The sequence below is a fragment of the Herpailurus yagouaroundi genome, unplaced genomic scaffold (assembly GCF_014898765.1).
Source record: "Herpailurus yagouaroundi ecotype Mexico unplaced genomic scaffold, PumYag 28, whole genome shotgun sequence".
Lineage (NCBI taxonomy): Eukaryota > Metazoa > Chordata > Mammalia > Carnivora > Felidae > Herpailurus > Herpailurus yagouaroundi.
This window is the reverse complement of record NW_024412376.1, coordinates 82,342,098-82,353,002: the sequence shown is the minus strand read 5'-3', so window position 1 is coordinate 82,353,002 and position 10,905 is coordinate 82,342,098. Positions and strand designations below refer to the sequence as shown.

General features: G+C 41.2%; 1 protein-coding gene across 3 annotated transcripts in view; it reads right to left on the bottom strand.

Moving 5' to 3' along the window:
• Positions 1-10,905, bottom strand: part of SLC39A8 (solute carrier family 39 member 8) — a 90,201-nt gene that overhangs the window by 67,923 nt on the left and 11,373 nt on the right. The gene's annotated exons all lie outside the window — the stretch shown is intronic.

The window sequence follows — 10,905 nt, the reverse complement described above, 5'->3', positions numbered from 1 at the left end:
CCCCCCCCCCCCCCCCCCCCCCCTCGACAGAGTTCAGAAAGAAGAGAAAAGCTTTGGAGTTTAGGAACACATATATAATTTGTGCAAAAGCAGCAGGAGAAACCAGAGAACAAGAAAGAGCGAGAAAAGCCCAAAACTTAAGAAGTCCTCTAGGCCAGTAAAATGGAGTGAATGCCTGTTGTTTTTGCCTGCCTGAGATCCCCATCATCCAGTAACAGACCATCTTCCTGCCATGGGAGCCTCCTTCTATGTGATGTAGTTGGGGCTGATCAGAGAACACGTGACCCAGACCAGTCCACTGTCTCCTAGAGCTATTGAAAAAAATCTTTTTTGACTAGGATTGCTATGAGCCTGGGGTTTCCTTAGGCCACGTTTCCAGCATGTGAAAGAAGGTGAACTAATGCGTAGAGATGACAGGTTTCCAACACAGTTGCTAATCCCCTGGTTAGAGCTGTGCCTAAAGCTGGTTCTGCCCCTTGACTCTTCAGTGACCTGAGACAATGAATTCCCTTTGTGACTTAAGCTAATTAAGTTTTTTTCACTTACAAATGAAAGACTACTGATTGATCTATAAAGTAATCATCCTAAAAGACATTTTTAAAGCTAGGAAATGAAGGGGCGCCTGGGTGGCTCAGTCGGTTAAGCGTCCGACTTTGGCTCAGGTCATGATCTCGTGGTCCGTGAGTTCAAGCCACAGGTCAGGCTCTGTGCTGACAGCTCAGAGCCTGGAGCCTGTTTCAGATTCTGTGTCTCCCTCTCTCTCTGTCCCTCCCCCGTTCATGCTCTGTCTCGTCTCAGAAATAAAATAAACGTTAAAAAAAAAAAGGAAAAAAATAAAAATAAAATTTAAAAAAGCTAGGAAATGAAGCTATGTCCAGAACCTATGGGAAAACAAAACGATAAGCTTTTCCACTCCTTAAAAATTCTCTATTCTTCCTTTTCTCAACACATAGGCAGCTCTCTCTACTTGGCTGTCTTGTCAAATGGCACAGATTAAACAATAAAGAACAATAGGAACATCTGCTCCTGTGCCCACTATGCCAAGGCTTTCACACCACACTGAAAGTGAAATATCATTCTATTCAAAAGTCACCCCAAAGATTATTTCAGATTCTGCTTTTCCATGAACTGTGCTTCTGTGGAAGCTGAACGGTTCACAAACCCAATCAGGACACTGCTAGTTGTGCCATGTTTTCTCTTATGAAGGTAAACATAGGAAGAGGCAGCACTTTGTGATTCATTTAGACTCAGTGACAGTCAAAGTTAGAATGAAACATCTAGTCCAGTCAGTTTTTTAGGATGTCAAGTAACTGAGCCACACAAACTTTAAATTTCATTACCAAGCCCCAAGGGAGCCCGAGGTAGAACTGGGATTAGAATCCAAGTCTGAGGAGCCTGTGTGGCTCAGTCAGTTGAGTGTCCAACTATTGATTTTGGCTCAGGTCTTGACCCAGGGTTGTGGGATCGAGCCCCTGCATCAGGCTCTGCATTGAACATAAAGCCTGCTTGGGATTCTCTCTCTCCCTCTCGCCCTCTGCCCCTCTTCCCAACTCACATGCATGCACACTCCCTCTCTCTCCCTCTCTAAAATAAAATTTACAAAAAAAAAAAAAGAATCCAAGTCTGAAAAAGAACCCTGTCTACCTCTTTTTCTTTTAGTGACTTCTCTACCCTGCCCTGCCCTGCCACACCTGTTGTTTTACAGCAGGAACTACGGCTACCTTCTGGAATTTGCCGTGTATGTAGCTGAGATGAAAACCAAATAACTCCTCCTTCCCTTTACCCCAAGTGAATGACTCATCTCCCATTCTTTGAAGAGATGTGACAGGTAAGAGTCTGAATAAAAATCCATCCAAAATCTTCATCACTTCTACTCTCATCAAAGCCAATCCTACTTTTCCCTCACTGCCACTGGTGAATATTCATTCACCAAATACAGGTCGATAACATTTTCTCCGGGCCAGGTGTTCTGATGGATGCTGAGAAAAAGACATGGTTCCATCTTCAATAAGCTCATCATTCAGTAGATAAAACATATATATACAAATGATATAGCTATAGTACAACGTGGGAAGGGGAATAGTAAAGATACATGCAAGGTATTATGAGGAAAGAGGTCTGGGAAGGCTTCTTGGAAGACTAGATACATGTGCTGAGTCTGAAATGCTAAGTCAGCGCGTTTGTTGGCTGGAGAGATAAGGTATGAGCCACAAAAACTTCCGTCGGCAGAAATCAGTAACACAAGTAAGTATATGATTAGTTGGCAAATGAATTTTATAAGCAATAGTTATTATAGGAGTACTGAGAAGCCCATAAAAGATATATGCTCAATCTATACCATTTCTTTTAATTCCCAGATCAATTACTAAAGTAGGCTATAGGAGAAATCGGGGATAAAGAAATGATATCTTAGAAAAGTAAGCTGTCCAAGATGAAACAACTCATAAATGTTAAAGACAGAATTCAAACCGATGTCTTCTTGCATTTTCTGACTTCTAAGCCAATACTCTCGCTGCAATAGCCCTATGTTTTTTTGGCTGAACACTGAGAATGAGAAGAACACAAATAATGAAAGAGAGAACCATTTAGACCCTGGCAAGGAGTATATTTGTTGCCCCTAAAGTGACATGAGTCATAGAGTTAAATTACTCTTAGATCATATTTAGCGTTCTACCCGAGGAGAAACCTCGCAAACAATCAAACATCAGCCAGGTTTTCTCACCACGGTGAGAATTGAGGAAATGCAAGATGGCTGTGATTCTTTGCCCCTCAAATAGCCCTTCTACCGGTCACCCAAACAAGAATGTTGGGCACACTCACACAGCAGACAGCCCAGAACCTGGTACAATACCTTCAGCCACACATCCATGGTTGATACATTGCCATGAGCTACTCTTGTAACAGGATCATCAAATCTGGAATACCTGGATGTGTGCCTTTTGAATGCTTTGCATCCGTGTTACTATTTTCAATTCCATGTTTTTGCAGCTCAAGCAGAGGAGTCACCAGGTTGGTTCATCCACCTCAGCTACCATCACATAACCATATGACTGTGAGACCAGCACGACTGGCCATAGATTGTTAGGAATGTATTGAGAGGAGGAAAAGGTGAAGATCCAAAATAATTATTTAATGGGAACAAAACCTCTGGAATCCTTGAGATCACATTTACCACAGTATTTACGAATGCTAATACTAACAATTCTGCTAAAATATATATATATACATATATATATATGCATATATATATATATATATAAAACATTGTGCGCCTGGCACACAGTAGGGCTCAGTAAATAACTTGTGGAATGAATGGATGAATAAATGAATACACGAACCCCTCACTTGTCTTCACAGTATTTTTAAAAAGACAACTGCAGGGCGCCTGGGTGGCGCAGTCGGTTAAGCGTCCGACTTCAGCCAGGTCACGATCTCGTGCTCCGTGAGTTCGAGCCCCGCGTCAGGCTCTGGGCTGATGGCTCGGAGCCTGGAGCCTGTTTCCGATTCTGTGTCTCCCTCTCTCTCTGCCCCTCCCCCGTTCATGCTCTGTCTCTCTCTGTCCCAAAAATAATAAACGTTAAAAAAAAAAAAAAAGACAACTGCAAAACATTTTAAGTTCACAGTAGTAACCTAAAGAAAATTATGAAAAAACAAACAAGCCCAGAAAGTGCGGTATACATTAGAGTGGTTCCAAGTGGCAACTAGCCAAAGCTCCCAAAAGAACAACTTAAATACTGAAATGTTGAAAAGGTGGTTTGAGTTAAACAACTGGGAGGCCCTTTCTGACCATGAAACAAGTGGACAGTACCTGTTCATCCTTTCAGGGGTAACTGCACAATGTCATGGAACCAGGGATTTCGATGCTCCACCCTGGCAGCAGCGTGTTCAAAGTCAGAATGACTGAAAACACCACTTCCAGCGTTGCTGCTGATGCAATAATGGAACTACCAAGCCTTAGTCACAAGGAGCGTTGAGTACCTCTTCCAAACCCCCTTGGTATTGCTCAATATATATATGGCACTGAGTCACACTAAGCAACATTCTCTTGAACTTTTTCCCTCTTCATTTCCTCTTCAACGTCTTCTCAATACAATTTTACCAAGACAAAAGGGATTTTTTCTAAGGTTTGCACAAAGAACATGCTAGACATGTGATCTCTAGGTTCAAGAGGTGGCTAATTGAGCGATCCCAGCTCTGTTTTCCCGATTCATTTTTCCATCGTTCCCTCAACTCTTCTCACACCTCTTACTGAAGCCACTAGAGTGCTGATGCATTTCCACGCAGAATACATACATACACACACACACAAACACATGTGCGCACACGCATTCACATTCACTCAAAACTGCTCCTAAAGAAGAGACATAAAGGGCCTTAGGTATATTATTTAAAGAAAATAGCTTGCTTTGTGATACATTGTTCGGGGAAATAATATTATCGTGAAACAGTAGGTATCGAATGACATCATTCTATAAATAAGGTTCAATCCAATCTGGAAATGTATGCTTCAAAATATTAACAGTGTTTCTCTCTTGGTGATGAAATTATGGGTGATTTTTATTTTTTCCTCTCTGCTTCTCTATATTTGCCAAGTTTTAGACAATGTATGTGTATTCCTGTTCCAATTAGAAAAATAAAGTTAAATCATGGGGAGTTTCTTCAATCTCTTTTTCTAGGTTCCTCCAAACACAATTAAGACAAGCTGGAATTTTTTTATTTTACTAGAGAAAAAGAAACTTTAAAAGCTACGATACACTTTTTAAAAGAGGTTTAAAGACTTTTCTGATTTTACCATAGCTGTTGACACATGTCTCAGACCTGTCCCATCCACATTCAGTTTCTCAAGGCGTCCTTGCCCCTGAAAGCTGGCATGGTATCAGAGCACAGACACTCAGTGTGGATTCTTGACTTTCTGACCCTGACCTGCCTCCAGCTAGCAGGAACCCCCCTACTTTCCATCACCTGTGAGGACAGCCTTCTCCCATTTGCTGCCAGGATCAAAAGTCTTTGGGTCTTGCTGCTCACCAAGGGCCTTCCACTCGGCCCCTTCAGAGATAAGGTGTAGAAGATATGACTGCTCTCCAGTCAGGACTGGGGCAAATGTCACAAGGGTGAGCTCATCCTTCAAAGTCATCTCACCTCTGCATACAAGGAATGACTTAATCCACCCCAGCCCCAATATTATGAAAAATCTTTAGGGCAGTAGGTCTCAAGACGTCATCCAGGCACCCCTACAGATTACCAAAACCCTTTCAGAGAATGTGTAAGGTAAAACTTATTTTTATAATAATATCAAGACTGCATTTTCATTTTTTTATGAGTGAACAATGGCTATTCCAGAAGCTATGTGACATATGTCACAACAAATTGAATACAGGAGCATATATCAGAATATACCTATCTTCTAAGCCACATGTTAAGGAGATTTACAAAAATGTAAAACAATGCCATTCTTCTCACTGATCTTTTGTCATGAAAAATACAATTATGTTTTCATTAAAAACTGCTAATATAGTATGGGCTTATTAATGTTATTTTTAATATATTAAATATTTAAAATTCTTCTCAACATTAATTTCTATAATGGTATATATCAATAGATATAAACCACATATACTGAAGGTCTTTGGTGTTCTCAATAATTTTTAAGAGTACAAAAGAGTACAAACTTGAGTCTGGCACATAAGACTGACACATAGGCCTCCAGATACCACTTAATTGACAAGTTGGGAGCTTCTAATTGATGTTACCTAATATACCTCTCACCCTATTTATCCTACATCCCCATAAGATTGCTTCTATTCAAACAGTGCCACTGTCACTCTTCTACTCAAACAGCTCCCCACACAAAAATAAAAAACTTTCCTTCTGTCAAGCATCTAAAGTCCTAACACAGAAGAGCTTCAATTGCCTGTCTCCAATCTTCCTACTGCCTTTACCATCCTCCAAAAGCATACTGGAACTCTCTATTCTGATTTATTTTATTTTATTTTTATTATTTTTTAATGCTTTTATTTATTTCTTGAGAAAGAGAAAGAGAGAGAGAGAGAGAGCACATGAGCAGGGGAGGGGCAGACAGAGAGGGAGACAGAGGATCCCAAGGGGCTCTGAGCTGTCAGCACAGAGTCTGATGCAGGGCTTGAACCCACAAACCGTGAGATCATGACCTGAGCCGGAGGCAGACACTTAACTGACTGAGCCACTCAGGTGCCCCAAACTCTTTATTCTAAATAAAAAGTTTTAACAAGTCTTGTATTGGGACTTTGCACGCCCCATGATCCCTACCTAAAATTCCTTCAAAGTATCCAACTCCTATCTGTCCTGACCTTTGGCCCCCACCTCCGCTGATTAATACTGCATACTCACCAGACTCTTAACGCCCGTGGTATTTTTTGGTTAGCACTTACAGTGTGCTTCTTTGTATTATCATCCGTTCATGAAAATGGATATCTCTTTAGTAAGATCACATGAAGATCTCGAAAGGATAGATGTAGTCCTTTTATATCTTCTTCAACCCCTAATAAGGCTTTGGACCATCTAAGACTCTCAATTTATAACAATCACATATTTGACAGATTAAAGAAAGGGAGGATGGATTAAAAAAATTGGAGACTACTCGTGCACATAGTATCTGAGTATAATTCTGAGAAATACAACTCAATAACCTGAAAGTCATTTACCAGTTATTCACCTCTGAAGAGCCAAAGTTTCCAATCATAAGTTTCTCTGCTATGCCATGAAACTTTTCCGGAATCAGTTCGGTGTGGCCCTGATACTACAAATAAGCTATACTAACACCAACTTTTCCAACTTGTCCTAAGAACTATAACTATAAGCCATGGAGAAAATCCAAGTCTAAATGAGAAAAAAAAAATTTTTTTACAAAATTCATAAATTAGAAGAAATAAAAGCTTTATTATTTCCTTCTCTGATGCTATACATGTTACACTTTAACATACTATTTCTTTTATACTATTTTAAAATTTTGTCTGCACCAAATAAAGGAATTGCTAGTTTGCCTTGAATCAAATGAGACGTTTAGGTTGATTTAAGAAGTTATTTTAGGGGCGCCTGGGTGGCTCAGTTGGTTGGGCATCAGACTTCAGCTCAGGTCATGATCTCACGGTCTGTGAGTTCGAGCCCCGCGTCAGGCTCTGTGCTGATAGCTCAAAGCCTGGAGCCTGCAGCATATTCTGGGTCCCTCTCTTGCTCTCCTCCTCCCCCACTCATAGTCTCTCTCTCTCTCTCTCTCTCTCTCTCTCTCTTTGACTCAAGAATAAATAAAACATAAAATTTTTTTTAAAAAGTTATTTTAGTATGTTAGTATAAAATTTGGTGTTAAAATGTTGGAGCTATTCATTCATTCAACAAATGTTTTCTGAATACCTACTAAATGCCGGATACTATGCTAGTTACAGAAAGAGAGAAAGTGATTGAAATGAACCCGATTCCTAAACTCCGAGGTCTTACAGACTATTGCAGGGCCTAGATATAAATATAAATAACTATAGTATGGCCTGGTAAGTGTTAGGGTGTGGAGAAAGGATAATTAACCCACCCAAAAGTATTGGGATTGTCAGAGGCTTCCAAGAGAAAGCAATTATCTAAGCTGAGATGTGAAGGAAAAAGGAGACATAAGGTTGGAGAAATACAGGGGTAGGAATATATACTGCAGGGTCTTGAATATCAGGTGAATTAGATTCTATTCTACCAGTAATGAGAAGCCATTTAAGGAGGGTGCAATGATCAAATTTGCATATTAGAGATGAAATCTGGCAGGAATGTGGAGCATAGGAAGGGACACGGGGCAGGACTGGATGCAGTGGCAGCAAGAGAAACAGGGCAGACATGTATTGAGCACTTGCAGCATGCCAGGCACATGACAGAATGGCAAGATACAATAACTCATTTAATCTCCACAACAATCCCATAAAATAGGTAAAATTATCCCTATCAGACTAAAGAGAACCCTGGAGTTTAGAAAGATTGAGTCAGAACCAGGTTGACCTTACTGTGACAGGACTTATGTGCATTTGCAATAAGGGGGTAGGGGTTTCAAGAATAACATCCAGTTTTTCAACGTAGTCAACCAACCAAGCAGACGGCGATGCTGATCACTGAGACTGGCAGAATGGAATTACCAGGAGGCTGTGATGGAGAAAGGATAGAGTTGATGAGCTCCATCTGGATTAGGTTTAGACCTGCTGAGCTGGGGACGGGAGAGGACTGCACATCAATCGGCAACAGGATGTGCCAGGTTAAACCTCAAGAGAGAAATCTGGACCCAGCCAGATTAGGGAGTATGTATTAGATTAGTATGTTAGTATCTAGGGAGCATCTACGAACAGGTGAAAACTTCAGTCGGAGGACAGATGGACATTATGTGGAGGGAGTGTGTAAAATCAAAAGGAAGAGGACTTGAGGTAGAACCCTGAGGAACATCAATACTTAAAAGACGAGCAAAGAACACTGAAATTGAAAAGAAGCAGAAAGAGAGGTAAGAAAATCAAAGCACACATAGTCACAGGCAAGGAAAGGGTGTGTTTCACCTGGGAAGCACCCATTGTATTTAGCAGTAAGAAGGTTCTAGGTGATGTCCTGCAGAGTAATTTCATGAAAGCATTAGGGACAGAGCCCACAGTGGGCTGTGGAGTGACTGGAAGGTGAGAAAACGGAATGGCAATTCAAATATTTCCACTGGCCCATTATATACAGAAAGCAGTGCATAAACACTGTGAGATATTCAGGGAATTCACAGCACGGGGGCCCCAGTAACATAGCATCTGCCCAAAACTGGCACAGTGGAGAAGAAACAGGCATTCAGACTTGGAATGTCTGTTCTCCAAGGCAAATATGGATACTTGGTGACTTTTGCCAAATGACTTATTTGTGTCTCAGTTTCTGGGCAAACTGGTATGTCTTAATTCTCCCCCAATACTGTTTTGAGTGTCTAATGCCAATAATCAGAAAATAACATTGCAAGGTTGAAGAATAGCTGTGAAGGAATTAACATCAGGTTTTAGAGCTAGCCCTGACTGTTGCAGAGACAACTTCAGCGGGGAAAAATAATAATAATAATAATAATTTTTTTCTTGTTTTCTGAACAAGAGTAATATCAGCAGAGAACACCTTCCTGCTTCAAACAATTGTACAGTTCCCAGTGACTTCAAGAAGCTCGCATCAATTCTACCTTGACATCCAGGCACATAGATGAAAGTATGGGACACTTGACATTTCGGAAAATCAAGCAGCTCGTCCGTGGGATGATATTCTTCAGCACGAGGAACAAAATGGAAAGAGCATAGGTTTTGAAGTCCAGTGCCTCTGGAATAGAATCCTCACTCTGCCACTTCTGAGCTCTGACTCTGAGTGACATATTTATCCTAGCTAAGACTGGCTTTCCTCATGGGAATACCTAGAACTCTTATCCTGTGAGATTAGGAGGGTTAATGGGATGACGTATAAGGAAGTACTGAGCACAGTGCCTGGCACATGATAAGTACTCCATAAATGTTAACCTCATTCCTATTAGAACACAACCTACTTCCTCTCCTAGAGTGAAGGTCCTACCCAGAATATTTCTTTAACTGGCATTCATCCCACGATTAAGAATAGAGCCGGGGCGCCTGGGTGGCTCAGTCGGTTGGGCGTCCTACTTCAGCTCAGGTCATGATATCGCAGTTTGTGACTTCAAGCCCCGCGTCGGGCTCTGTGCTGACAGCTCAGAGTCTGGAGCCTGTTTCAGATTCTGTGTCTCCTCCTCTCTCTGCCCCTCCCATGCTTGTGCTCTGTCTCTGTCTCTCAATAACAAATAAACGTTAAAAAAAAATTTTTTTTTAAATAGAGCCAATGTGTAGCTTTTCTTATTAAGGTGTGTAGGTGAAGTAAGCAAAGACTATCCCTAAATTCTGAGATCTCTGCTCCTAAAGAAAATGGTAGAGCATCATGATTTGATATATAAATTCAATTGCCTGGTATCATCAATAGTATGCATTTTTTAACAAAAGAGGCTGTGTGTTTTCTAGCACACGTGTTCAACATTCGCACGAAGCAGGATCTGTGACCCAGCTCAGAATCAGCCTACTGATTTTATCATTCCCTTTCATACGAAGTTTGAGCTACCTCTCGTGTCAAACTTATCCCAGGGAGACCAAAGTAGCCCCTGTTCTCTTACCTGCTTTCCAACTAACAAGGCCAGCTAGACATGAAGGACCCTGGATTCTGTCCGCTTATAAAACGCATACAGAGATCCTGAAGTAAATCTACACTTAAAACCGCAATTAGATCAATTTCTAGAAATACACCATGCACTCCCAACCATTCACATTTCAGTATGATGTAAATGCTGGATAAAAACAATACAACACAGCCTCAGCAGAACTCTGGAGGAGAAGAAATATTCATTAACTTCAACGCACATTGAAACACTCAATATTATTTCTTTAGCCTATACACCAAAGGCTTACATTTTTTGGAATTTATCCCCAGTGTTTGATAAAAGGGAAGCAGAAGCAAACAGTCAAAGACTTTCTCAAGGTAAGAGCTGTCATGGAAACTAACACTGAAACCAAAGTCAATGGACTGACATACTTCCTACTGAGCTTTTAGGACTGGCATATTTCTCATTGAACTTTTCATTTCATTAATCCTTACTGTCTTTTTATAGCAGTGCTTTCCTCTGTAAGTTGACCGACACTAGGGTGCTCAGGCCTCCAGCGAAAGACAATTTTGTTAAGAACAGTTGTCACTAGGGCGCCTGGGTGGCGCAGTCGGTTAAGCGTCCGACTTCAGCCAGGTCACGATCTCACGGTCCGTGAGTTCGAGCCCCGCGTCAGGCTCTGGGCTGATGGCTCAGAGCCTGGAGCCTGTTTCCGATTCTGTGTCTCCCTCTCTCTCTGCCCCTCC